At 43.6% G+C, this 26,817-nt stretch overlaps 1 long non-coding RNA gene across 1 annotated transcript in view; it reads left to right on the plus strand.

Annotated features, from left to right (window-relative positions):
• LOC144819603 (uncharacterized) overlaps nt 1-26,817 on the plus strand; it is a 235,847-nt gene that overhangs the window by 150,414 nt on the left and 58,616 nt on the right. The window contains exon 3 of the long non-coding RNA XR_013607480.1: nt 21,016-21,286. This is a non-coding gene — a long non-coding RNA (uncharacterized LOC144819603). The remainder of the gene's footprint in view (nt 1-21,015; nt 21,287-26,817) is intronic.

A 26,817-nucleotide genomic window follows, 5' to 3' on the forward strand; every position in this document is an offset into this window, starting at 1 on the left:
TCTCTCTGTTATTCCTCATGTTTTAATCTTATTTTGAACATTCACTCACATTCTCCAAGAAACTCTTCTTTGTTAATGTTATACTCTCTTTTTTTTTCTTTCACTTCGTTATCTATTTTGTTTTTCACAATTATACCCTCTTCCGTCTTTTCTTCGGTAAATAGATCTATTAAACAGTATCTCTTCTTTACTCCCTATAGCTGTCTTTCTTTTAACATCACTCTCTGTTTACTTTCCTTATACTTACTCTTTTTTTTTTTTTTTGGGTTAGCTCCCGGTCCGCGTACCGGGAAGCTAACCCGGGAGCGAACCAAAAGAAATAGAGCTTGCCAGAGTGCTAAACATTCTAGCAATTTTTTTTGAAAGGGAAGGTAGTTCTGAAAAGAACTTTTTTTTAATATTTTTGTTGTTTTATATTTTTTTTTATTTTTTGAACATTTTTTGTTTTTTTTGTATTTTTTGAACGATTTTATATTTTTTTTGGTTTTTTTTGGGGGGGGGGAAACAACAAAAAACAGGCGTTGAAAAGGGCTCAACAGGAGCAACAAAAAAATTACTGGGGGCGGTTAGGGCAATCATGGTGTTCATACGCCAGGTTTATAGCATTGATGCTCATGTTGCCACACGCTAACAACGCACGACAGTGCATACAAGAGTGTATCATGTGGCCAAAATTTTCTTGTATATTTGGCACAGTTTCCCGTGCCTCTTCTGGTGTTAATGCAATTGGTAATCTTGGTCTGGCCACAGGAGTTGGTCTTGGATTGTCCTGCATATCCCTTATTTCCGCCCGGCTGTAATTTAGTGGATGCTTCCTTGTCATGTGCCTGTGCATTGTGTGCTTTCCGTAACTATATTTCTTGTCCGTCCCTCTTGATAATTGTTCTTTGCATATGCGGCAGGTGACATACCTCGCATTGACTTTTTTTTCAGTAATGTCATTTGAGATGTCATCAGTGATGTCATCAGTGATGTCATTTGAGATGTCATCAGTGATGTCATCAGTGATGTCACTGACCATGTCATGAATGATGTAATATGTGACATGATCAGCAGTGGATTGCGGGTGCGCGATATATAGTTAGTACAACTAACTATATATGGAATTTCAATGGTTTTGTGTGAGTAAAATAAGGTTTTTTAAATGCTAATTCCTAACTATATATGGTGTATAACCTATGGTTTTTTCAGTGAATTTTCAAGGTTTTGTAAATGCTAATTCCTAACTATATATGGTCTATAACCTATGGTTTTTTCAGTGAATATATATATATATATATATATATATATATATGTTTTAACAGATATGATTGTTTTTTTTATATAAGTTAAATTAGTTATTTAATAATTTTAAGGTAATTTAAGTATTTTTAAGTATATTTTAGCTATTTATTTTTCATATTTTTTTAATTTTACATTAATGTTAAGAAATTCGATATTTTTATAATGTATATATATATAAACGATATTTTGGGGTCGATATTTTGGTACTTACCTGTTTGGAGATAGGAATTTGATATATTTTCTGTCGATATTTTGGAATATATATTTTGGGTAGTCTATATTTTGTCCCTCGATATTTAGTCAGTGATCCCTTTCTCAATTGCTCTTTCAAAGAGTTCTACATTGGTGGCATTGAAAAAGTCTTACATTAAAGACACCACCGATATGATCAAAAAACTAGAAGGGTTAGAGTTTGATGGCAATAATCAATGGCTAGTAAGCCTTGACATTGAAGCGTTATATACGAATATACCGCAAACTGCCACAGTGAACACAGTTAGGGACATCCTAATGGACGAGAATGGTGATCTGTCCGAGCACTCGGTTTTTATAGTAGAACTGGTTGAATTGATACTCAAAAACAATATTTTCATCTTTGAAGAGGATTTGTACTGCCAGATCAAGGGCACCAGCATGGGGGCTACCTGTGCACCCAGTCTGGCTTGCCTCTATATTGGTGCTTTTGAAGATAAACATATACATAATGAGGCTGCACCTTTTTATGAAAACGTGACCCAGTGGTCGCATTTTATAGATGATATTTTTTTTATTTGGACAGGAGTGGAAGCTGAACTACTTGAATTCATTGAATGGTTAAATTGCGGGGATCCCAACCTTAAATTTACTTCCAATATGAGTCAACAATTCTGTGACTTTCTGGATATTAAATTCTGAATGAAGATAAGAAACTCACTGTTGATTTATTTGTGAAACCAACAGACAAAAACACCATGTTACATTATGAGAGTGAACACCCCAGATGTCAGAAGGATACTATCTCGTTTGGGCAGTTTCTGCGGTTGCGCAGAAACTGCTCTGATAGAAGGGATTTTGAGAAACACGCAGAAAATCTAAAAAAGAAACTGTCCAGCAGGGGTTACCCAACTAGAATAATCAAGCAGCCCTACAAAAGAGCCAAGTACTATAATCGGGACTCTGTATTTGACAACGACAATAGAAATAAGGCTGAGCCAAACAAGATAACCTTTGTGACAAATTTTTCTCTACTCAGCAATAAAATTAAAAACATTATCAATAGGAATTGGAGTCTGCTGCAGGATAAAAACCAGGTTAATCTGGAGAAACCTCTATTCTCATATAGAAGGAATAGAAGCATTAGGAATAGATTAGTAAAAACATATAAAGAAAAAAGTGTCAGCCAACAGCTGAGTATTGATACAAACAGTAAAGTAATTGGAACTTACCCATGTAGTAGTTGCTCAAATTGTAAGACAGTAATAATGGGGCAGAAAATAATGATAAATAATATAGAACATACACTTAGGGAGATGTTCAACTGCAGGACTAAAAATGTAATTTACTTTATACAATGCCCGTGTGGATTGGGCTAAGTGGGGGAAACTGGAAGAGAGATCCGCATCCGCCTAAATGAACACAGATTGGCCATCAGAAACAACAAATGCAATGCCCCTCTGACTGAACACTGGCATTTGAGTAACCAAAAGGTTGACGACTTACGCTGGTGTATATTAGAGAAAATAGAATTATCAAAAAGAGGTGGCAATGCTGAGATGAAAAGAAAAATGAGGGAACAGTGTTATATGTGTACCTTTAAAACTGTTACACATGGTCTCAACAGTCGTGAGGAGTGGGAAAGGATGTACAGATAATTAGATCATGGCTGTATTTTCCTGTTTAGTAAGGAAAATGAGATATAATGAATAGTGTACCCCAACTCCGAGCTACATAGCACCACCTGTTAAAAAAGAGAGGAGATAAATTATATAGGTGTGCTTTGTGCATTAGATATAAATCGTAAATTAGGCTCTACCCTAGAGCATTCCATTAAGAAAATGTAATAGAATAGATGTTTAGTATTTAATATAATCATAATAATAATGATGAATCATTACACTGAGGGATTATAATAATAGTGGGATATGATATACAGAGAATTGAGATCAGGATTGTGCCTCATCATACAACAAGGACATACGAGATTGAGTTAACAACCTGGCCTAATGTTGAGTAATACATCATGACCCCATTGACAGGAGACACATAGAGCTAACCGAGATAGATCACACATATGGTAAACATGCCAAAGAGATAAATAGGAATAAGAGGTATGATCTTAAGGATGCCCAGAACAAAAAAAGTGTAACGAGAACTCATAATAAGGAGAATGAGTGTAATATATAATATATGTCCTATATCTAAAATAAGAATGATAAGCTCTGGGAGATTACCACATTGAGGTTTTTTAGCCATAGGGAATAGATCATGCCGAACAAGCGGCTCTTAACAATTGTTTAACATCTATATATTTTGATCCTCGTATAAACCATACCTGCCAATATTTAATATATTTTTGCCAACATCTCTTGATCATTACTAGATACAAGATATGATCGAATAATGTGCACCCCGGTATATATTATGATACATCTATATATGTACCAGGAGGAACATTATTGAGTTCCTATTTTTAAGCAATAATTTTAAGCTACAACTTTAGTGCGACATTATTCAAATATAGGTCGCTGGAAATAGTGTTGTGATTTGAGGCAGATGTTCATTATCAACATGATGGGAAATGAAGGATCCACGGGAGATGTGACTAGCTTAAGATGGTGGCCACGCACATGCAGACGTGAGCTTGCTTCGAATGAGGTACGTAAGACGGGATCACGTGACCTTTTTTGAGCAATTTAAAAGACGGATGTTAAACGCAACGTCTGTTTGCTCCGGTCCGGTCGCGGCATTTTTGACGAGGACGTATCAGGTGAGATCATGATATGAGTAATATACGAACCGGGGGGTAACTTAGGCTACTCCATCTGGTATTAACTGCAGGGATAAGGGTGGTGTCATCGCCCGATTAGAAAACGAGAAACCTTTGAGGCTCTGTTAAAAAAAATTTAAACATTTAATTATCACCTGGTGCTGTATGAGGGATGTGCCCACAGGTATTATCCATAGCAACCCAGAGTTACCCGGTGGGTTGCAGTTTCACATGCTTGGTCTGTTTGTACAATGTGCCACCTTGAGCGGTGATAACTACATGACTAACCGGAAGCTATAACACGAAGGTAGTATAATATTTAATAGTCCCCGGTTAAATTTTCCTTATGTTTAACACGGAAGCTATAACACAAAGGTAGTATAATATTAAATAATCCCCGGTTAAGTCTTCCTTATGTTCAATCGGGTGTGTACACATTTCAACAAGATCTGGAATAACGAGTAATAAGAAGATAGTTTGAAGCAAAGGGTACTTAGACCTGAAACTGAGCTATAACTAGAACTGAGCCCAGAATAGAGATTAAAGCCAGCTAGTGCGAGGGATAATAATGTGTATGTAAAAATTGGGAGGAACAAATAACATTAAGCCATACTGTTTGTTTGTAGAACCCTCGGGTTGGGACAATTGAACAAATCCCTTACAAAGATAAGAAGGAATGAAGATTCTTTAGTGTTAATGCGATAATATTAAGAATAAACATCAAAACATTGACTGGTAAGCTATATTTAAAACTAAGTTGTAGGAATAGCTTGATGGATTAATGGTCCCTATACTGAAAGGTCTTTTATTTGCAACCCGGTAGGTGCTACGACGGATACTAAGAAACCATTAAGGGCCGTCCACTGCGTGAAATAAATAGTGTGCAGTAGTGGGAAGAGAGAACTACCCTATGTACAACTTTTAACTTGAAAGTAAGTAGTGCTCACCTGTGGTAGAGAAAAGTGAAACTCGGTATGACAAACCAGGAAATCAATATGTGGTTTTTATCTTACCCCAACATAGTTCAATGAGCAAAAGCTGCCTATAATCACCTTCACAGTAACAACTAGGGTGAATGATGCTGGATATCAAGGTATGCCGTAATGTTTTTTTTTTTAATTGGCCAAAACGTCGATTCTGTATGAATGTTGGGTTCTGTATAAGATGAGGGGGGTATATGACGAAAGACGCCTTTGTAGGAACTAACTATATCCTAACTGGATAGTAGTTCACCTTGACTACAAGCGGAACTCACAAACAGCACAGGATTAAACACGAAGCTCAAATACTGTTCACATTGCCTCTAAGATCAACCTGATTGCTCTGTGCCATGCTACCAGAGGGTTGAGTGAAGGGTAATTTAGGGTTGGCTTGTGCCTCACCCTGAAAAGGATTGTGGTTGCTTTTAACCAGGGCATACACCACAGTCAACTAACAACCACATTTCTTACACCCACGAGGAGCTATTACGCTTTTAATTCATGTCCCCATAACACTTTTAGTAGAATAGACTACATTCTGGTTAATTACTCACTAATTTCCAGAGCAGTAAAAATAGAATGGATCATAATTATAGCAGATCACGCTTGCATCTCCAGTGAATTAATAAAAAAAAAGGTGCTTCGCAGAACAAAGATATGGCGGATGAATAAAGGAATCTTAGATGATCCTACAACAAATGAGCAAGTCTTAAAATCTATCACAAACTAGTTCTGTGACTATCAAGATGATAGTCCTCCAACCGAACCTATTTAGGATGCTTGAAGGCAGCAATACAGAGAACAATGATTAACATACTGACCCCACAAAATGCAAATTTAGACCTCTAAGAAAACAAGATTAAATCATTTGAACATATTCTAGATCACACAAGTTTCTGATACTCTCAGGAAATTAAGAGCTCTAATATACTAATACAATAAAATAAAGAGTATGACAGCACATTTATGGTCCACAAGGCTTAAAGGGAAAAATTTGGAAAGTAAGAAAAGCAGTGAATGCTAACAACAATCTTACGTTCACTGATAGTGTTAGACCGGTCAACCTTAGGGTGGTCATAATCTTCATCTTTCCTTCAGTTCAAAGAACCATAAAAGCAGTTAAGAACAAATACAATGATTACAGAAACGTACAATGAAGTTGCAAGCTCAATTTGCTACAATACAGTTAAGTGTACTGGTTTATATTCTAAACCACAATACTTCCTTTAGCACAAATGGTGGATGAATCTAACAGAATGCCCTCAATAATATAACTGCTTTTGCCCACTGAGCATGAAAGTCCATAATGGTCAAAGACTGATATCTAAATTGTAAGAACAATTTCCTGGCCAGAACGGGAGTGAACTTCTCGATCGTGTACTTATGGCTGGGTGACAACTTATATGCCAGAAAATCCAGAGTCAAAGTGCCTCTACTGGTACCTATGACCTATGACCTCTTGCTGGACCATCTGCCAATAGGCCAATTTAATTAACATTTTGGAGGCCTGTAGTGAGGGCCTGTGGTGTTTCCCAGAAACGTCCCAGACCCAACTTTCTAAACAAGGACCTATTGTGCAGGAGCAACTGTGTCTGCTGGATGCTGGGAAGGACTAAAATATATTTGAGGGTTTATCTATAGGCCTCAAATCCTATGCCAATACAGTAATAGGCAAAGATCAACCTTCCAAGAGATGTTCATCAATGCCAAATGTAAGTGTAGTGGGACCAATGGAGTACTATCTGGCAGAGCAAATAGGTGCCTGATAAACCTATTTTCGGAGTACGAGAGAGAGCTACAATTAGCATAATTCCAAATTTCTGCTCTGTATAAAGCTGCTCCAAGAGCCTTGATATTATAAATCTCAATTGCTGGAGAAGCTTTCTTTGAAAACGTTTTATTGTATGTCTTTAGCAGTTGAGACAAATAATGCAATAATGAACAAACAGCTTTGCGGACCTGCGTGACCAATCTAGGCTGGACGTTAGCCTTCGTCCTAAGTAATCAAAGTATGACACCTGCTCTTTTGTAGTTGTATCAACAGAGAGCGTGCAGCTATAAGAATTAGATCTAAGGGGCTTAAAGACCATAAATTTAGTTTTTGCACTCTTAAGTTCTAATTCCCGCTCTAGACAGAAAATGTTAAAATCATGGAGCAATTGTTGCAGACCTCATAATGATTTGGAGATCAGGAGCTTGCTGTCTGCAAAGAGCAAGGTAGTCACTCTCCTAGCCCCTATCCTGAGAGCATCACATCCATCCCTATCCAACCTACTCACAACTTTGTTAATGTAGAATGATAACAGGGTGGGGGCCAGTATGCATCCCTGCCTGACTCCCTAAGGGATACTTATGGGTGAGTTAAGCTGCCCTTTGCCACCCCATCTTATACAGGTACAGTTCTCCTTGTGCAATCCTACCAAGATAGGCAGTATATTTGGTGGAATGCCTATCCTGTCCAATAATGTCCAAAGCATGGCCCTAGGTACTAGGTTGAAGGTTGCGCGTAGGTCAAAAAAGGCGATAAACAGTCATCCCCTGTTAATCGTCACAGTATTCCAACAGAGAGGTTACGTGGAAATCTGGCCTAATGTACTAATTATGGTCCTAAATCGAGCCTGGAACTCGGATAGGACATTTTTCTCCCCTATCCACTCTAGAATATGGTTCAAAATGTGTTTTCAAAAGGTTTTCTAGGAGGCATCGATAAGACTAATCGGTCTATGGATGCTAGGGCCATGCTGCCCATTATTTTAGAGTGGGATAACTTCGGCCTACCTCCAAGAAGCAGGGACAGGTATGTTTTTCAAGATGGCTCTTCAGAGGTGGTGCATGTAAGGGCCCCAGACATCCCGATTTAGTTTGTAGAGCTCATTAGGGATCTGTTCTGGACCATGAGCCTTCCCTAATGACGTAGTGCTAATAGCCTCTTCTGTCTCCCGAGGCTTACCTCTAAGTTTACCTTGTCCTTGAGTTTTCCACCAACTGGTGAGCCACATCAACCCAGGCCTGGTCATCCAAACAAGAATATAAATTACTAAAATGAGTAACCCAATCCTGGGATTGTACAAATTATTCCACAGTTCTCACCCACCATGGGAACACAAAGCTAATTTGGCCCAAAATTTTACGTTGTCCTTGGTTGTCAGAGTATGTGACAATTCATCCCAGAGAGAGTTTTCCCAATCAATCTTGGCATTTTCCACCTCTTTCTTATAACTAGCCCTACAAGCCAAAAGCTGCGACCTTTCCCTAGTCTTCATGGCTTGCAGTAGTGGAGTTTTGGCTACCCTACGTGCCTTATTATACCAGTGTGATTCTTTCTGGTTTGTGTGTGAATACTCAGGGGCTGATTACGATGTCACTCGGAGTTGCCTCCGACTGACACCACCTCGGTCTCGGGACTGACCGACCTCCGGTCGGCGGTTCCGACCACCAGATTATGATGGGACCGAACACAGTTCGTTCTCATACTCACTTTTTTCTATGAGAAAGTGGCCGTAATACAGGCTCCTATAGTGAAATGGGGGTGTGTGTAAAGCCCTGCACCCTGTGGCAGGTACCCCAAGGTGCCTGCCACACAGTGCTGGGTTTTACAGGGGGGTACCCTATGTACCCCCTCGACCATCAACCATAGTCCGAAGAGGCAAGGGGGCTCTGCTAGGGGCCCCAAAGGCACTTTCTGACAGCCTTTCCTTGTCAGAAAGGCTGGCACGGAAAGACTGTGGGAAACTGACATCATAATCCCGATGCCGAAAACGCAATCCATAGGGGATTACGGTGGGGTTCCGACTGGCCGGAAGACTCTGAGAGCCAGTGAGAACCACGTCAGAATGACCATCCGGTTACACTCTGACCACTGACATCGTAATCGGGCGGTCGGACCAGAAATGGACCATGACGGTCTGAAAGCCTCTGACCGTGGTCGGAAAGCTTCCGACTTGGTTGGAGGCTTTCCAATCGACATCGTAATAGGCCTCTAAATGTCTGGGGCCAACAGCTCTCTTATGTTGTCAAAAAAGGGCTTTCAGATTTTTGCGAAAAACAACGCTCTCTCCTCTGGAGCAAAGTTGTACAATAATTCTACATGCTCTCTGGCCATATAATTCACTACCACCAGAGTTCGGGATGCCTTTTAACCCAACCCCATTTGATAACTTTACCATTGTCGGAGAGTTCGACATTTCCTATTTGCGGGCCAACCCTGGGCTATTGGGTTGTTAGCAAGGGAGCCCAGTAGGGTCAGACAAAGGGCATTGTGGTCACTGTCCACCCTTTTAAGGACTACCATATCTTGGATATAACACCAACTCTTCAGGCTAAATAAAAAATAATCATAGCGGCTGGTGCTGCTAGACATCTTAAAGGTGTATTTGCCATCAATATAAGATACGGTCCAACCATTTGTGGCTCTTAAGTCGAAAGTTAGAGTAAGGGCAAATATCTGTGCTGGTCTTTACGGGGGGAAGATCTAGGGTTGAGAATCTCTATTTCTGGCCTTGCTCTGCCAATAGATCCTTGTCCAGTGAGATAAGTGGTTTGAAAGTAGCATTTAGATCACCTGCTATAATCAGCTCCCTGCCACCCCTATGTTCTATCAGAAAGTCCTCCAGAGTATTCAACACTTGGGTTCCTGCATGTCTCCCTGCAAATCTATTGTAAGCATTAGGCAGCAGCAAAAAATTGCTACTACTAAAATCGATTCTGAAGGCCAACATATCTGGTGAGAAAGAAGGTGAGTGCCTTACTACATAATGAAGGTCTGTGCGAATCCATGTTGCCAGACCCCCTGAGGGTCTGCCTCTGGAAAATCGAAGTGGATAGGTGTGAAAAGAAGTATACCCATTTGTGGTGACAGGCACCATGCTCCAGGTTTCCTGAAAGAGGCAGATATTGTAGTTTTCTTTGAACTGCCCCCAGTCAGCGTCCTCCAGCTTGGAGACTATCCCAGCTACATTCCAGGACAGGATTACTATTTCCTTAACCTCAGATATTTCCAGACTCTTCGTAGTTGACCCTGTCTCTCCCCACAGAATCTCTCCTGTCTACCAGAAAGTATCTCAAGCCCAGCTCGCCCCCAATAGATTCCACCAATGGATGCCTTTAGATTTGCAGGGCTGTTTATCACTTGCTCCATCTCGGGGCTCATGCCACCCCTGGGCTCTTCCTCGATAACTCTGTGTCTATTCTCATGGTTGGGCTATGGGGAGGGAATGCTCAGTCATTCAATATCTCCCAGACCGCTGAAACCAGTGTTGTCCTGGGGCCACGACTTAATGCATCCCATGTCTTGTAATCAACCCTGAGTGGGTGCGTGAAAATCCTGCAACCATCCATGGACAGTAACGCATCGACCAGACCGCAGTCCCTCAGAAGCACCCTTACTGTATCATCAGGCTGGCCTCGGTTTACAATATGATCTGTTTTTGCGATGTCGCTCCTTATGATTGAGTAGCACCCCTTCACATGCTTGAGCTAATAAGTGATTTTATTTAACAGAGAGTTCTGATATTCCCATCATCTAGTTGCCACCTTTGGAACATGTACCAAGACGATCTGTGAATATTTGTAGTTGGGGTGCTGGGGTCTTGTGTCATCTAGGCTCCTACTAGCCTGGTATTGAGGACAACTTGAACTACCTATGACCCCAGATCTATATGGATTCGTTTGTTTCAGGACATTACTACCAGGGTGCTGGAAGACTGATTGTGACACTAGACCCTGAGAAGCAGGGCCTGTTTGAGAGTGGATACCTATTCCCAGAGCAGATAGATAGCCTGGGAATCCCCGGGAGGGCAAGCTTGCCTAGCACACAAGTGTATAGTTTAAGGATTCACCAATTCTCCCCCCTCCCCCTCGGGTTATGTCAGACAAGGCAGATTTGGAGTCCCACTTAAATTGCTTAAACCCATAAATGTTGGGTTCTAGATGTTATGTTATGTTATGTTAAAAAAATTTGATACCGCGCACATACACCAATTGGTTTCTTGGCGCTCAAAGACCAGTGGATAAGGGCACAAGGGGGTGGGTGCGGCTAGCCATGGGCAAGGCGGAACAGATGTGTTTTCAGGGATTTGCGAAAGGAGGAGTAATCGGAGCTGAGCCGGATGGAGAGAGGGAGGGAATTCCAAGTGAACGGGGCAAGAAAGGAGAAACAGGCACCACCGTGTTTCTTGCGTTTAAACCTAGGAGTGATCAAAAGATTGTAAGCAGAGGATCTGAGGTGTCGAGAGGGAACATAGGAGTGCAAGCGGAGGGAAATAAAGACAGGAGCAGAGGCAAAAAGAGATTTGAAAATAGTACATCCCAGTTTAAAGATGCAGCGTTGCGCAACAGGGAGCCAGTGTAGGGTTTTCAACAGCGGAGTGACATGTTGGTGTCTGGGCTGCTGAAAAATTAATCTGGCTGCCTGGTTTTGCACCAATTGAAGGCGTTGGAGATGGTATGCCGGGATCCCCATGTATAGACAGTTGGCATAGTCTAAACGTGAGGTGACCAGGGCCATGATAACAAGGGTGAGAGCCTCTGGTGATAGGAACCTTCGGATCTTCCCGATTCTGCGGAGATGGTAAAAGCAGGCCGAGGTAACAGCGTTGATGTGCGGCCGCATCGAAAGGTCGCTAGAGATGGTAACACCAAGGCTCTTCACAGAGTTGACTGGGCAGGGAGGGGGACCAAGGGCAGGGGGCCAGAAATTGGAAGTCCAAGGGTCAGGACCAACTCTGTCTTGCTCGGATTGAGCTTCAGCTGGCTGAAGTTCATCCACTCATAGATGTTAAGCATTGTGGTTTGAAAATTAGAGCAAGAAAGAGGAGAGGGGTCGATAGGAAAGATAAGTTGCAGATCATCTGCATAGTTAAAAGTGGTAACAGAAGAATGACGAAGAGAGACAAGGAGGGGCTGCATATAAAGATTAAACAAGAGAGGGGACAAGGCAGAACCCTGGGGAACACCACAGGAAAGTGAAATACGAGGAGCAGAAAAGGAAGACAGATGTACCGATTGGGAGCGTAGTTGGAGAAAGGATACAATCCAAGACAGGGCCAGGCCAGAGATGCCAGCATTTCTGACACGGTCGACCAAGATGTCATGGTCGACCGTGTCAAAAGCGGCTAGAGGTTTTACTAATCCCTTCCATGCCACAATCTCATCCCTAGCCCCCCAATCACCTCTAATAGATTTGCAGGCTCTGCAGGTACCCTAGTTGGATCAGTGACAACGACCCACTGCTCTTTTTCACTCATGTCACTGGCCTGTAAACATAAAACAGTGAACCTTTTTTACAGATTACATCTGGATACACTGTAGACACAGCATTGTCCCCTGCTGAGTGGGTCAGTTAGTTTTGAGTCTGTGGTGGATGTGTGGAAAGTTCAGCCGGCGGTAATTGGAGCTTCAATTTCCTTGTAAACATCTCTGGGACTTTCTTGGCCCTTTTTTTCTTCATAGGGCAGGGCTTAGATTTGGACAGGGTAGCAGATTTTGGGTCGGGTGGGATGTTTAGTATCTCTTTCATACATCCAGGATATCATCTATCCTGTCCATAACACAGTTTTCACCAACAGAACTAGGGCCTTTTTTTTGCAATGGGGGGAGCCATTTACAGCTTCTTTTTCCCCATGCCTAGACTGGAGGCTGCCAAGATATATAAAGTCTCAGGGAGGTCTTCCACCAAATGCTTTGTTTATTCACTCTCCTAATTTTCTGAATTTGTTTTTGTTGGCCTTAGGACTCTGTGCACTCTGCCACTGCTAACCATTGCTAAAATACTTGTGCTCACTCCCTAAAACATAGTTAAATTGGCTCACACCCGTTTGGCAATATTTGATTTACTTATTTCTACATTTAATAACTGATAACCTTTGTTTGTGAGATGGTAGCAATGTCATGTTTGGTGTCTGAGGAATTGTAATGTAAAATCTTCTTTAAAGCTAACGTCACAATTTTGAAAATGCCTCTTTAAGAAAGTTGCAAAAAAAACACAGTTGATGGACAGAATGTAGAACAATGTCATACATTCACCCCAGTACAAGGATCTGGGCCTAAATCCATCGTTTTTTTGCACTCCACACCACCCTGGGTTAGACACTGGCTATATGCAAATCAGCTCTGACCCTGTGCCTCATGGGAACAGTCCAGTCCGAACTACCAAGCCATGTCTTTCCCAGACCGGAATCAAGCATCCAAGGACCGGATCAGCCTGGATAGCTTGACTCCAGTGGTGTGGAGAGCCTGGGACTCACGTCTGAGCTTGGCAGTTCGGGCTGGACTGTTCCCATGAGGCACAGGGTCAGACTGATTTGCATATAGCCATGTCTGAACTGGGGTGGCAGAGTGGGCTAAAGAACGGTGATGGATCAAACCCAGATCTTTTGACTGGGTGTGAGTGTTTGATTGGTTCAGATGCTCCGTCCATCACCACCCCCTTTTGTACCGCTTTTGGCCGCCATAAGTGTGGCAGGGTATGCTCAGACGTGAGTCCCTTGCTCACTTTGCCACTGGATTCAAGCAAGCCGGGCTGAAGACGGCTGGAATGCCAGAAACCGGTCCTCGGAAGATTGTTTCCGGTCCAGGGAAGACATGGCTTGGCAGTTCGGGCTGGACTGTTCCCATGAGGCACAGGGTCAGACTGATTTGCATATAGCCATGTCTGAACTGGGGTGGCAGAGTGGGCTAAAGAACGGTGATGGATCAAACCCAGATCTTTTGACTGGGTGTGAGTGTTTGATTGGTTCAGATGCTCCGTCCATCACCACCCCCTTTTGTACCGCTTTTGGCCGCCATAAGTGTGGCAGGGTATGCTCAGACGTGAGTCCCTTGCTCACTTTGCCACTGGATTCAACCTAGCCGGGCTGAAGACAACTGGAATGCCAGAAACCGGTCCTCGGAAGCTTGTTTCCGGTCCAGGGAAGACATGGCTTGGCAGTTCGGGCTGAACTGTTCCCATGAGGCACAGGGTCAGACTGATTTGCATATAGCCATGTCTGAACTGGGGTGGCAGAGTGGGCTAAAGAACGGTGATGGATCAAACCCAGATCTTTTGACTGGGTGTGAGTGTTTGATTGGTTCAGATGCTCCGTCCATCTCCACCCCCTTTTGTACCGCTTTTGGCCGCCATAAGTGTGGCAGGGTATGCCCAGACGTGAGTCCCTTGCTCACTTTACCACTGGATTCAAGCAAGCCAGGCTGAAGACGGCTGGAATGCCAGAAACCGGTCCTCGGAAGCTTGTTTCCGGTCCAGGGAAGACATGGCTTGGCAGTTCGGGCTGGACTGTTCCCATGAGGCTCAGGGTCAGACTGATTTGCATATAGCCATGTCTGAACTGGGGGGGCAGAGTGGGCTAAAGAACGGTGATGGATCAAACCCAGATCTTTTGACTGGGTGTGAGTGTTTGATTGGTTCAGATGCTCTGTCCATCACCACCCCCTTTTGTACCTCTTTAAGAAAGTTGGCATTATTTTTGTCTTAACCATTTGGTGCCTACAGACATTCATATGACTAGGTGTAGTTGGCAGTTGGATTTATGTATTCCTCCCAGATAGCCTCAAAATAGATGTACTGGGTGCTGGCACAATGGGCCATCATCCAAAGCAGGATCGGAGGATGGAGCTGAGCTCAGCCCTACTTGCACTTCAAAGACACTGGCTCAGCTCACACACAAAGGACTACACACTAGCCTATTGTGACTGCAGACAGACTGGAACCATTGTAAGGAGGCAGGAAACTCCAGACACTTCTGTGTGGTGAAAGCACCAGAAGTTTCTTTCACTTCAAAGCTGGCTTCAGGCATTAAAAGAGGACTTTCAGACCCACTCTTCAGTTCACTTCTCAACCTGTGGAAGGACTCTTGGAGGACTGCCCTGCTGCCTGTGGCCTGTGGTGACTTCAGAGGACTGCCCCTCTGCCTGAATCCTGCCCTGTGCTGAGACCTGTTTTTCTACTTGAAGGCAGAACTCTCAGAGTAACTTCAAGGGCTAGTTGGCTGGCATCCTGATTAAAGCCTCAGGGACAGAATAGGCTCCAACCATCTTGAACACACACCTCGACCCATCTTGAGTGATTCCTGGTCCTCCAAGTGCTGCCCCTCTAATCAAGAACCCTTGCAAATGGTGCCAAAGATGACCAAATAGCCCAAATCCAAAACTTCAGATTTAGAAAATGCTCTGCCAAAAAGTGCTCTGAGAACCTATAGGAGACCAGGACCTACCTGCTCACTGATCCCCCCAATGTGCTTTGCCGGTCTACCTCACTTTGTTGAAGCTCCCACAACGTTCCTGGGACCGGTTTTCGGGTAACACCCCTCATCAGCCAGGCTAGCTTGAATCCAGTGGCAAAGTGAGCAAGGAACCTATGTGACAGGGGCGATTGTCTGAAAAGTTTCAGTGCTCTGTCTATCATCTCCTTGTGTTTGCTTTGTTCGCCATAAGTTGTCAGGGTATGCCCCGATGTGGGTCCCTTGCTCATTTTGCCACTGGATTCAAGCAAGCCTGGCTGAAGAGGGCTGTTAGCCTGAAACCAGTCCCAGGATGCTTGTTTTTGGTTCAGAGGAGACATGGCTTGGCAGTTCAGGGTGGACTGTTCCCATGAGGCACAGGGTCCACACTGATTTGCATAGCTGTGTTTGAACTGGGGTGGCAAAGTGAGCTAAAGAACGATGATGGATTCAACCCAGATCTGTGACTGGGGGTGAGTGTCTGAAAAGTTTCAGCGCTCTGTTCATCATCTCCTTGTCTTTGCTATGTACAGTATATAAATGAACTTTGGATGGGTAGAAACAGACAAGGCACACCTCAATGTCGAGCACAGGTTTATTCCTCAGGCACAACCTGGTGCCATCACACAAAATGAGATCAAATCACACTGTGACAAAAAGCACAAATAAACAAACATTGAGCATCAGATCTAAAGTGAGTGAGTGTGTGGCACGGAATCCGGATCCAAATCGAATTTGCAATGTGTCACTGCATCATGGGTCTGGGAGGTCACATGTCTCCAGATGACAGCAAAATGACCCTGGGAAGGAGATACATAGAACAGCCAGGAACTCATGAATCATTTCCCCACATCTTCAAGAGACTTATCAGAATCACAAATGTGTCCCTGTGAACACTAGCTAGAATTCATGTTAGCACTGTACCCGTGACCCTACAAACTTACTTTACCCTAAACAACTCAGATGACATGTTAAGTAGTATACACTCACACGTATACAAACATATTACACACCAGGCACACATAATGCTACAAAAGTGCTTTGTCACCTCCTCATTACATACTTACACTCATGTGAAATGGTTGTTGATAAGCTGTCTCCAAAATTCCTCCTCCTCCTCATCACTGGCAACATGCCATGTCCTGGATCCTCCTTTGCTGGTGGCTGCTGGTCTGCTTAATTGTTTATGAGTGGTAGCTCATTCCTCACTGCCAGGTGGTGGAGCATGCAACACACAGTGATGATCTTAAACACCTTCAATGGTGCATATTGGTGGGCTCCTCCTGTACAGTCCAGGCAGCAGAATCTTGTTTTCAGAAGGTCAAATGTCCGCTCAACCACTCGCCTGGTCCTCCCATGTGCCTCATTGAAACGAACCTCAGCAGGGGTGACAGTGTTCAAGAGTGGTGTGGTGTCTGTGACCACAGCAGGTTGGGTATCCAGAGTCTCCTACATTGAACACAGAAAAGACCTCAGTTGTCTGAAAACAGGGTACAACCTGACAGACAAGCAATACAAAACATAGACGCAAAACATGACCTACCAACAAGCCAGGCACACTCATGTCGCAGCAGAGACATATATCACTATTTCTCATTATGTATGCGTCGTGTGCTGATCCCAGCAGACGTGCACAGACATGGGAGATCATCATGTCAGCCATGCATACAACCAGGACATTTATGGAGTGGTAATGCTTCTGATTCCTGTAGGTTCGTTCATGGGCTAGTGTTGGTATCAAAGCCACATGTGTTCCATCAACGGAGCCAATGACATCCCGGGAGATGTGCACAGACATGGGAGATCATCATGTCAGCCATGCATACAACCAGGACATTTACCAGTGGTAATGCTTCTGATTCGTTCATGGGCTTGTGGTGGGATCAAAGCCACATGTGTTGGGTATCCAGAGTCTCCTACATTGAACACAGAAAATACCTCAGTTGTCTGAAAACAGGGTACAAGCTGACAGACAAGCAAAACAAAACATAGACGCAAAACATGACCTACCAACAAGCCAGGCACACTCATGTCGCAGCAGAGACATATATCACTATTTCTCATTATGTATGCGTCGTGTGCTGATCCCAGGAGACGTGCACAGATATGGGAGATCATCATGTCAGCCATGCATACAACCAGGACATTTATGGAGTGGTAATGCTTCTGATTCCTGTAGGTTTGTTCATGGGCTTGTGGTGGCATCAAAGCAACATGTGTTCCATCAACGGAGCCAATGACATGTGGCATCCGCCACAATGCATAAAACTCCCCCTTGATGCCTGTCAACTGTCCTGGTGTTGGGAACTTGATTTAGAGGTCCAGAAAATGTAACAATGCCTCCAACACATCCCGAAGCACAAAGCTGAACATTGTCTGGGACATCCCACCAGCAGTTGCCACAGTATACTGGAAGGACCTTGTGGCAAAGAAATGTAGGGCTGCCATTCACCTTCACCTTGGGGATCAGCGCAAAGGGATATGGGCGTGCAGGCTGCAAATATGGGGCCAACTAGTCTGCCACCTCCACAATGAGTGGCCTGGTGAAGCAGTATTGTCTGATGCCATCCTGTTCTTCCATGGTCTGGAGATCAGGGAAGGGTCTGTGGACTGCCAGTAGCCTGCTGTACCTAAGTTACAAGTGAAAAAACAGTTGAGGTCACTTTCTGATGTATGAAGCAACATGGAATTACACACACACAACTTTCAATCTGGACACAATGAAGTTAGAGACCAAAAGTTGAGCCTAGATACAAAGCACAGCGATGTGGCCCTTACCAGACATGTCACCAAGCTATGGTTAGGCACCAATTACAGTGCTGTACTGTAACCAGTCACTGGTGTCTATCACTGTACATATGAGCAAACATCACATACTCCACAACCCCCAAACAAACTATCCAAGATATAGGTTTGTGACAACTATCACCTGGTTGAAAGGTACACAGAACTTGATCATGTAATGCCAGATATGTGGGACACATGATACAGACAGCAGGTCACCATGCGAACCATGCACACCACTGTCGCACGGTGGACACTGTTATGATGTCATGTCTGAAATACATGTTCAATCACATACACAGAACATTGACAATGTGAGGCAGGCATTTATTTGACAAGCATTCACGTATGCCTGTGACACACAGACACAACAACTACTCACATGACAAACACAAGCTGATGTGGCAGCTAAATATCATGGTACCAAAATTATGAAATGTCTGGGTTGTACAAGACTCAGACACAGTAGATTTACAGACATGAAACTACCACAATGTACATTGTGGCACACAGTCCACCAAAGCAGTGAACATGTGTGGACATAACATGTCTTCCCCAATGATCCCCTGGGACTGTGTCCAAGCTCAGGAGGGTGATATGTGAAGTGTACTCTCAATGTTGTAATGGGCCTCACAGTGTGTTGTGTGCCCCTCAAGCTTGGCTTCTCATGGGAGTGTGAGCTATCAAGTCCAATGTCCAAAATTTCATTTTAATCACTGTCCCCACACATGTAATGCACCAGAACATAAAGATTATCACTACAGTCTGCCCTGCTGACCGATTATTGGAAGGATGCTGTACCCGCATGCGAACCGTGTCGGTCGTATACTTTGGCTGTTGCTTGTAATGGTGAACAACACAGGTGAGTATTCAAAGGACGCGTTAGCCACATCCGAACTGAGCCGGATGCACCCATTGGCTGTTGATCGTCATTGTGAACAACGCAGGTGAGTATTCAAAGGATGCGTTAGCCGCATCTGAACAGAGCTGGACGCACCCATTGGCTGTTGATCGTCATTGTGAACAACGCAGGTGAGTATTCAAAGGATGCGTTAGCCGCATCTGAACAGAGCTGGACGCACCCATTGGCTGTTATTTTTTTTTTTTAATTGTTTTTATTGTTGCTGTCACAGATTAATCAGTCACTGTTAAACATTGGTCAGTGCGGCTTCAACATTCAGCTGCATCACACCATTCAAGCAACTTTTCAATTTTATCTGTTTACTATGTTATAACTTATAAACAAAGGGTCATGACACGTTTCCGTTGGCAGAATTAAATTGTACCATTTGCGTGAGTAGAAGCAGCACAAGGCATTATACATGGTTCATAGCAATCACAAACTTATCATCATGTCAATTCGTAAGGCTCGTGCATCCCGTTGTACCTAACGCCTCTCCCCCTCCCACCACTCCTCCCGCTCATTCTGTCTCCTCATCCTCCCCCGTGCTATCAATATCGTCATCCTCAGGCAGTGGTTCACAGATCTCCCCCTATACACGTTCCATGGTGACCACGTCTTATTCCACTTACGTGGGTTGAGCCTCTGTTGGTATACCGCTCTTTCCGTCATCATTAACATATCCATGTTTCTGCACCATTGAGCCAGGGTCGGGGTGTTGGGCGCCCCCCAGTTCATTGCTATGTCCCGTTTTGCCAACATCATACCAATGATTACCCATCTCCTCCCATGCAGTGTCAAGTCGGTCTGGTCCCACACATTCAGTAGGCAAACCCTGGGGTCAGGTGTAAATGACGTGTGCAGAGTCTGGCCTACCGTGCGTGCTACACGCCTCCAATAGTCTTGTATACTGGGGCAGGCCCACAACGTATGGAACAGCGTACCCTCCTCCCCACAGTTTCTTAGACAATATGGGTGATCTGCCCTGTGAATCCTGTGCAGTGTTGTGCGGGTGTACTACCCATTGGCTGTTTGTTGTCATGGTGACAGATGCGCGTTTCATTTTGTGTCCAAATCGCGTGCAGATTCCTTAGCCTTCAATCACAAATGTATCAAACTCAATAGGGGGCCAATGTAGATATTTTGAACGTTGCGGTAGGCGTGTCGGATGCTAGCAATGTAATGGATTGGACTGAATCAGATAATGCGAATGACTCAGACCTTTCGCATTGGTCGCATGGAACTGAGTCTAACTCTGCTGCACAGATATGAGTCTGTCTGTTCCCTGCAGTCCTCACTTGCCTGCACCACCTGCATCCTTCCTGCACCTCTCCATCTCTCTGCTGCTGTCTCTACATCCTCTGGGTGCTACCATAGCGCAGACAGTGGAGAGGGCCCCCACCTTCACCGATGAGCAGAACCAAGCCCTATTGGACAGCCTCCTTCCGCAGTGTGCTTGCAATGTTCAACACTCCGTCCATCATCCCCTTTGGTTTTCCTTCCACGGTACAACCAGCTGTACAGCACACCAGAGGAGCATGTGAGTGACAATTATACTGCCTTTTCACTGGCCATGTGTAAAACCATGCACTACTAGCATTGGCATTTCCCAGGGCAAGCATGCAAACAGAGTTCCTGTAAGTTTTGCAGTGTTTAGATGTGGGTTCTGGGCAGGTACAGTGCTGTACAAGTGTGTACTGGAGTCTACTTCTCAGCACTGTTCTAATGTGTTGGAGGAATAATTGCATACTGGACAACTGCCCATGATGCCACTTGTCTACCCCTTAGACATCCTTGCCATTCTGACCATGACCTATGTGTACAAGTGTGTGACTCAGAAACATGTAGTATGTGGAGTAATGGTGTGCCACCTTGTCATCCTTACAGGTCAACTCCAATTGGAAGGCTGAGATCTGACACACCATCCTCTGGGAAGTCAGCTCCAAGGCGGTCTCAAGACGCCGCGCCCGCCTCTGCCAGAAGAGCTGGGAGGACCTCAGTGGCTGGACACAGAGGATTGCAAGGGTCCACCTGAAGCTGTCACCTCCTCGCAAAAGGGGTGGATTCTAGACCGTGACCCCCCACACGCTAAGGATCCTGGCGGTGGTCTTCCCTGACCTGGATGAGCAGTTGAAGGCCAGACAGCAGCAAGGAGGGGGTGAGTATGTGCCACGTCGCACAACTATGTTTAACATGCATGTTGCAGTCCCTCAGCGTGCTGCCCCTCTCACAGGTCGTCAGTCAGCCAATCCAACACTTCTGTCTCAAAAGGTAACTAAGCCCTCTGATCAGTAGATGCCCAGGTGTGCCCCTTTCCATCTGTGATATGTGTGTCACTTAGGTCATGGGTAGTGGCTGTAGTCCAATGTTCATGTGATCAGCACAATATACATGTGCATGGAGTTGACCATCATGAGTGATGACATGTGTCAGTACATTGACTGATGTATGACTTGTACTCAGTGTGGTACAAACATATATGTGCAGTATGTTGCAATTGGAGCACACATGTGTGCGTAGACAATGCTATACATCCAGGCAGCAGGTGAGACCAATGTGGATGCCTCAGAGAATTCATCCTGCTCATTGTGCCAAATGTTTTGTTCCAGCCGTAGTGCTCGGTGTAATCACATGTATCCCATTGGCGAAGGACAGGTTTGCCAACTCAGGCCATCTGAGACACTGACCTATCACATATTTGTGTGTGAGGTAACACTTTCCTCATTCAAATGAGAGAATCCATGTGTCAGACTCTGTGACAGTGAGTACACGTGCCAATCTTTGAAAGACACAAGTGGCCACTGTTGGAAACCTGGCAACACATCAAATGTATGTCTTTTGTCTCACATACACAACAGTTGACATGTGTGCATCATCCCTTAACTGTGCATACTGGTGGATTAAACACCCATGTGTATGCTGTATTACTTTCAGCTTGAGAGATGTAAAATGTGCGTGTAAACACATCTTTTAGTTCAGATACTCTGATGGCTAACTAGAGTAATGTGAGCCTGTCAAAGTGTTCAAATTGTGTCAAACACGTAAGGGACATGCATACTTGATACCTACAGATGTGGACTGAAGCAGTATAGGCAGGATTGGGAAGATATCCATTTACCATAACTACATGGAGTGCGAGGTGGCCATGGAAAGCAATTGGAGTCAATGTAGGGAGTAAACTATGGACAAAGAATGCTCTATCCCTCACCGCCTCTCAGAGTGCTGAAAATATTTGATCATCTAAAGGTTGCTTGCAAATATTTCAGCCCTGATCAACAACATGCTTTCCATTTCCTGCTCTTTAACAGCAGGAGAGGCACACGCCACGTCACATGTCTAAATGTAGCTTGCAAGGGTCGCAGCAGCTGCTCCACACTGTCTCTGCAGAAAACAGACAAGGCCTGTTTTTTCCTAAGGATGGAGTCCCTTGCTGGAGGGGACCCTTAAAGCACAGGACAGGGGATAATAGACCCAGCTGCACCCCCACTATGACAGCCCTGTTACACAGAAATTAACTATCTCAAAACATTGCTAGCCATGAAATGAGGTGGTTAGACAGACAGCACGAGCTGTACGCACACGTAAAACATTGAAATAAAGAACACATGGTTGCCTTTTCACTTATGGGTGGCCTATGGGTGGCACCACCAGGAGACTTCCTTGGTGGTGCCTGGGCCTTCAGGCACCCCTATAGAACCAGGGCTGGGTACTAATCAGGAATTAAAAGCAGGCAGAAAATTCTAGAAGTATAATTCTTTCAGCAGCAGTAACTTATGTTTGCTATTTGTGATTTCATCTTTTTGAACATTTGGTGACCTATTCAAAACGACTTAACAATGCAAGCATAATTAGTATTTCTTCACTTATCTCTAGCAGGTCATTTTCCACCCTAGAAACACACAAGGGTTTTGCTCTTTGAAAAGCAGGAGTCAGTGGTTATCCAGACTACAAAGTTAATTGGTAAAGGAACGGATTTATGAAGTGAAAAACAATGAAATGGAGAAAATGAAGTTGTGTGTGGAAATACACAGTACCTCATGGAAAATCTGCATGAGGAAGGTTTGTGAATCTGATCACTGTTGTGCTTATATAGAACTATCATAGATTTCTAACAGTTCACATGACATTCTTTGTGAAACTAAGTAAAATGCAAAATTTTGAATCGCAGTGGATCGCAATCTGACCTACCTTATCAATATTCATGGCATAGGTCATAAACTGTGACTCACTATGATTGGATGCCATCACAGGGATGGTGGTCTGCTGGCATCAGCTGACCACCATTGCTGTGATTCCATTTTAAATAAAATCAGCTTTGTGAAAGGAAATGTGGCTTTGTTTAAAAAGAAAGATTTTTTTGTTTGTTTGTTTGAGAGTTGGCAGGAGTCCTGCGGACCACTGACTTCTCCCCAATGAACTTTCGTTTACATTCACATAGTGGAAGAGCCCCCAATGAGACCTTTCCCACTTGTAAATGGGATTAACCCAACCTTTGAGGTGGTGATAACATTAATTGTTTTGCAACTTGATTTGGGTTGCAGAACATTGATACATACATTAACAAAGCGCTATATTAAAGAGGTGCTATATGGAAGGGGTGCCCTGATCAAATCTGTTAGACTTGGCATTTCTTGGCATGATTACCCCTGACCTTTTGCCTCTACCTCCTCTATTTTTGATGCTGTGATGGATTTCGTTTTTCTGGCTTAGATGCTTTGGGCACTTTGCCACTGCTGGTCAGTGTCAACGTGCAAGTGTTCCCTGAATAAAGTGTTATATTAATTGGTTGTCCAAAATTGGTATGTTTGCCTTACTAGTAAAGTCCCTAGTAAAGTGCACTATGTGTGCCAGGGCTGGTAATGCAAATGCTACTAGTGGGCCTGCAGCACTAATTGTGCCACCCACACAAGCAGCCGAAGATATCTCAGGCCTGCCACTGCAGTGCCTGCGCGCAGTTTGGTAACTGCCTTGTTGTCAGGCAAGTGCACCCACTTGCCAGGCCTTACCGTCCCTTTTTATGCACATCAGACACCCCTATGGTAGGCCAAAGGTACGCCCCTGGCAGGATGCAGTGTATGTGAAAAGATGGTACCTTCGACTTTGTTCAAAAAATCGGTTGTATCGCGCAAATAAGATTTAACCTGGCACACAAATGGCTTTAAAAAGAAATCCACGTATTGCGCTATTGGCTCTAAACAAGAGTCACAGCCCGACACGATGGGACGTCCGGGGGGCTCTGTCAAGCTCTTGTGTATCTTCGGAAGAAGATAGAGGACAGGAGTCCTGGGGTACTTCTTTAAGAGGTAATCATACTCCTTATTACCCAGGAAACCACTTTCTTTGCCGGAGTCCAAGACTCTCGCAATTTGTCCCTGAATATCCTTTGTAGGGTCCTCTGTTAGTGCGCGATACCAGATGGTGTTGTTGACCTGCTTGCCACCCTCTGACAGGTACATCTGGCGGGGCCAGATGACTATCACCCCGCCCTTGTCCGCCGGTTTAATGACTATGGAAGGGTCATTTTTGAGCGAACCTATTATGTCTCTCTGTTTTTTACTCATATTTTGTTTGGTAAAGATCTTGGCTTTCTCCATCTTAGTGATGGAAGACAATGTCTGTTCGAAGGCTTGAACCTGTTTTGGGATGTTAGTGTAAGGAACAAAAGTAGATTTGTCCCTCAAACCGGTTGTTTCTACACTAGAAGTTAATGGAGCATTGGCGAAAAACGCCTTCAATCTGATTTTGCGGCAAAATTCTATTGCTTCCATTTTCAATTTAGTAAAGTCGGTGTTCCTACTAGGTACGAATTTTAGACCAAGATTGAGTACTGTTTCCTCCTCCGTAGACAGAACTCTAGATGACAAATTAACTACAGTCGAGGTAATGATAAAAATTAAAAACATCCCTTAAATTCTTTTAGGCTTCTCTGCTTGGCCACGTTATTTCATTTAAACGGACCCCCAAAAGACCCGATCTGAAATTCAACACTGAGCAGCCTTGGTATGTAGCGCACACCGACAGTATGATAAAAAGGAGCCCACACACTAGATTAAGCAAAACATTGCTTTTGTATCCCACAGATTCAAGATACATACAGCCCTGATGACAGACCAGTGACTCCAGTCTGGTCTAGAAACGCGTCTGCAGTATTGGTTGGGAGATATAAAGTATTACTGTTGCACTAAAGCTAGGACCGGCTGGTCCAGCACTAAAATATACAAGATATTAAATCATTTATCTTCCCAACCCCTAGTTTCTCTCATTCAGTGTTTGTTAGCTTTTTGTTGTTCGTAATTGATATGTTTGTATTATTATTTTTTCAATAATGTCTGATGTGAGAATATTTTCTATTGTGTGTTATAATGATTTCTAAATGTGTAAATAGTCTTTGCCTTTAATGTTTGCTAACATTAGTCCAGCCTTGTAAATATTTGTAAATATTTGCAATCAATGTCTTTTTTCTGTCAGCAATTTTTTCAAATTATAGAAAATACAAAATGATTGACACAAAATAATGGTGTCCAGGGAAGCGATAATAAAGTTTTTCTTACCCTATATCAAAAAACTGTATTGAGTAACTGTGGCTTGGGCATTTTGTGTTGTTTACTAATGTTATTAGGTCTAGCCCTCACCACATAAAGGACCTAACCCCTTTTGTTCCCAATTGATAGAGCGGGTGCATACCCGCGAGTGTCTTTGGACTGAATATAGTCCTTTGATTAAAATACAGTCATTTGACTGGAGGGACTTTCAGTCTCTCCACAATATGACAGAAAAAGATACTCTGTCTTTCACTGAGACACATATTCAAAATTTGATAGCTTCATCTCCTTTTTCCTCGGTAGCTTTGAGCACTAGCGCAAAAGAGCAGAACGAATCAGACAAGTTGATTCGACTACGCAAAAAACACGCAAGAAAAGAGCTACACGGTTACTTTCTCTTGAAGCACCTCAAGGGTGGAACGATCCCTTGGGGCCTCCAGGTGAAAAACGTGCCTGTCATCTTTACAGAAGACGCTGAATATAAAAAAGGTTTTAGCTACATTAATACCAAATGCAGCCGGGACCTTATGGTCCATACCATTGAAACGGCACAACGTTTATGCAACAAGGAAGCACAAGAAATAGAGGAATTGACCAAGTCCATTGAGACCAGCCAGGTGGTCACCGATGCAAAGTCCCTTCTGGACAAAATAGACAAAGATATTCAAATCTTTAAGGACAACACTATAATTGACAAAAACAACAGATACGAGCGCGACGTCAAGGCGTTTAAAATAGAACAAGTGTATCCATTTCTACGCGAGGATTACTATTCACAATCAGATTCGCGTCAGGCCTTATCAACATATCAGGGCAGATCTAGAAACCGATTTAGTACTTTCTCAAGCACATCTTCCTCAGATTCATCGGGGTCTAACAACAGCAATCAAAAGAAGGGGGTGTCTTTTTTAGACAAAGGCAAACAAACAAAACCCAGGTACAAGGTACCATGGGAAATGCGAACCCGGAGCAGCAATTACAAGTCATAGGTAACTCCTCGACTGTAGTTAATTTGTCATCTAGAGTTCTGTCTACGGAGGAGGAAACAGTACTCAATCTTGGTCTAAAATTCGTACCTAGTAGGAACACCGACTTCACTAAATTGAAAATGGAAGCAATAGAATTTTGCCGCAAAATCAGATTGAAG

Source organism: Lissotriton helveticus, chromosome 2_1 (assembly GCF_964261635.1).
Source record: "Lissotriton helveticus chromosome 2_1, aLisHel1.1, whole genome shotgun sequence".
Classification (NCBI taxonomy): domain Eukaryota; kingdom Metazoa; phylum Chordata; class Amphibia; order Caudata; family Salamandridae; genus Lissotriton; species Lissotriton helveticus.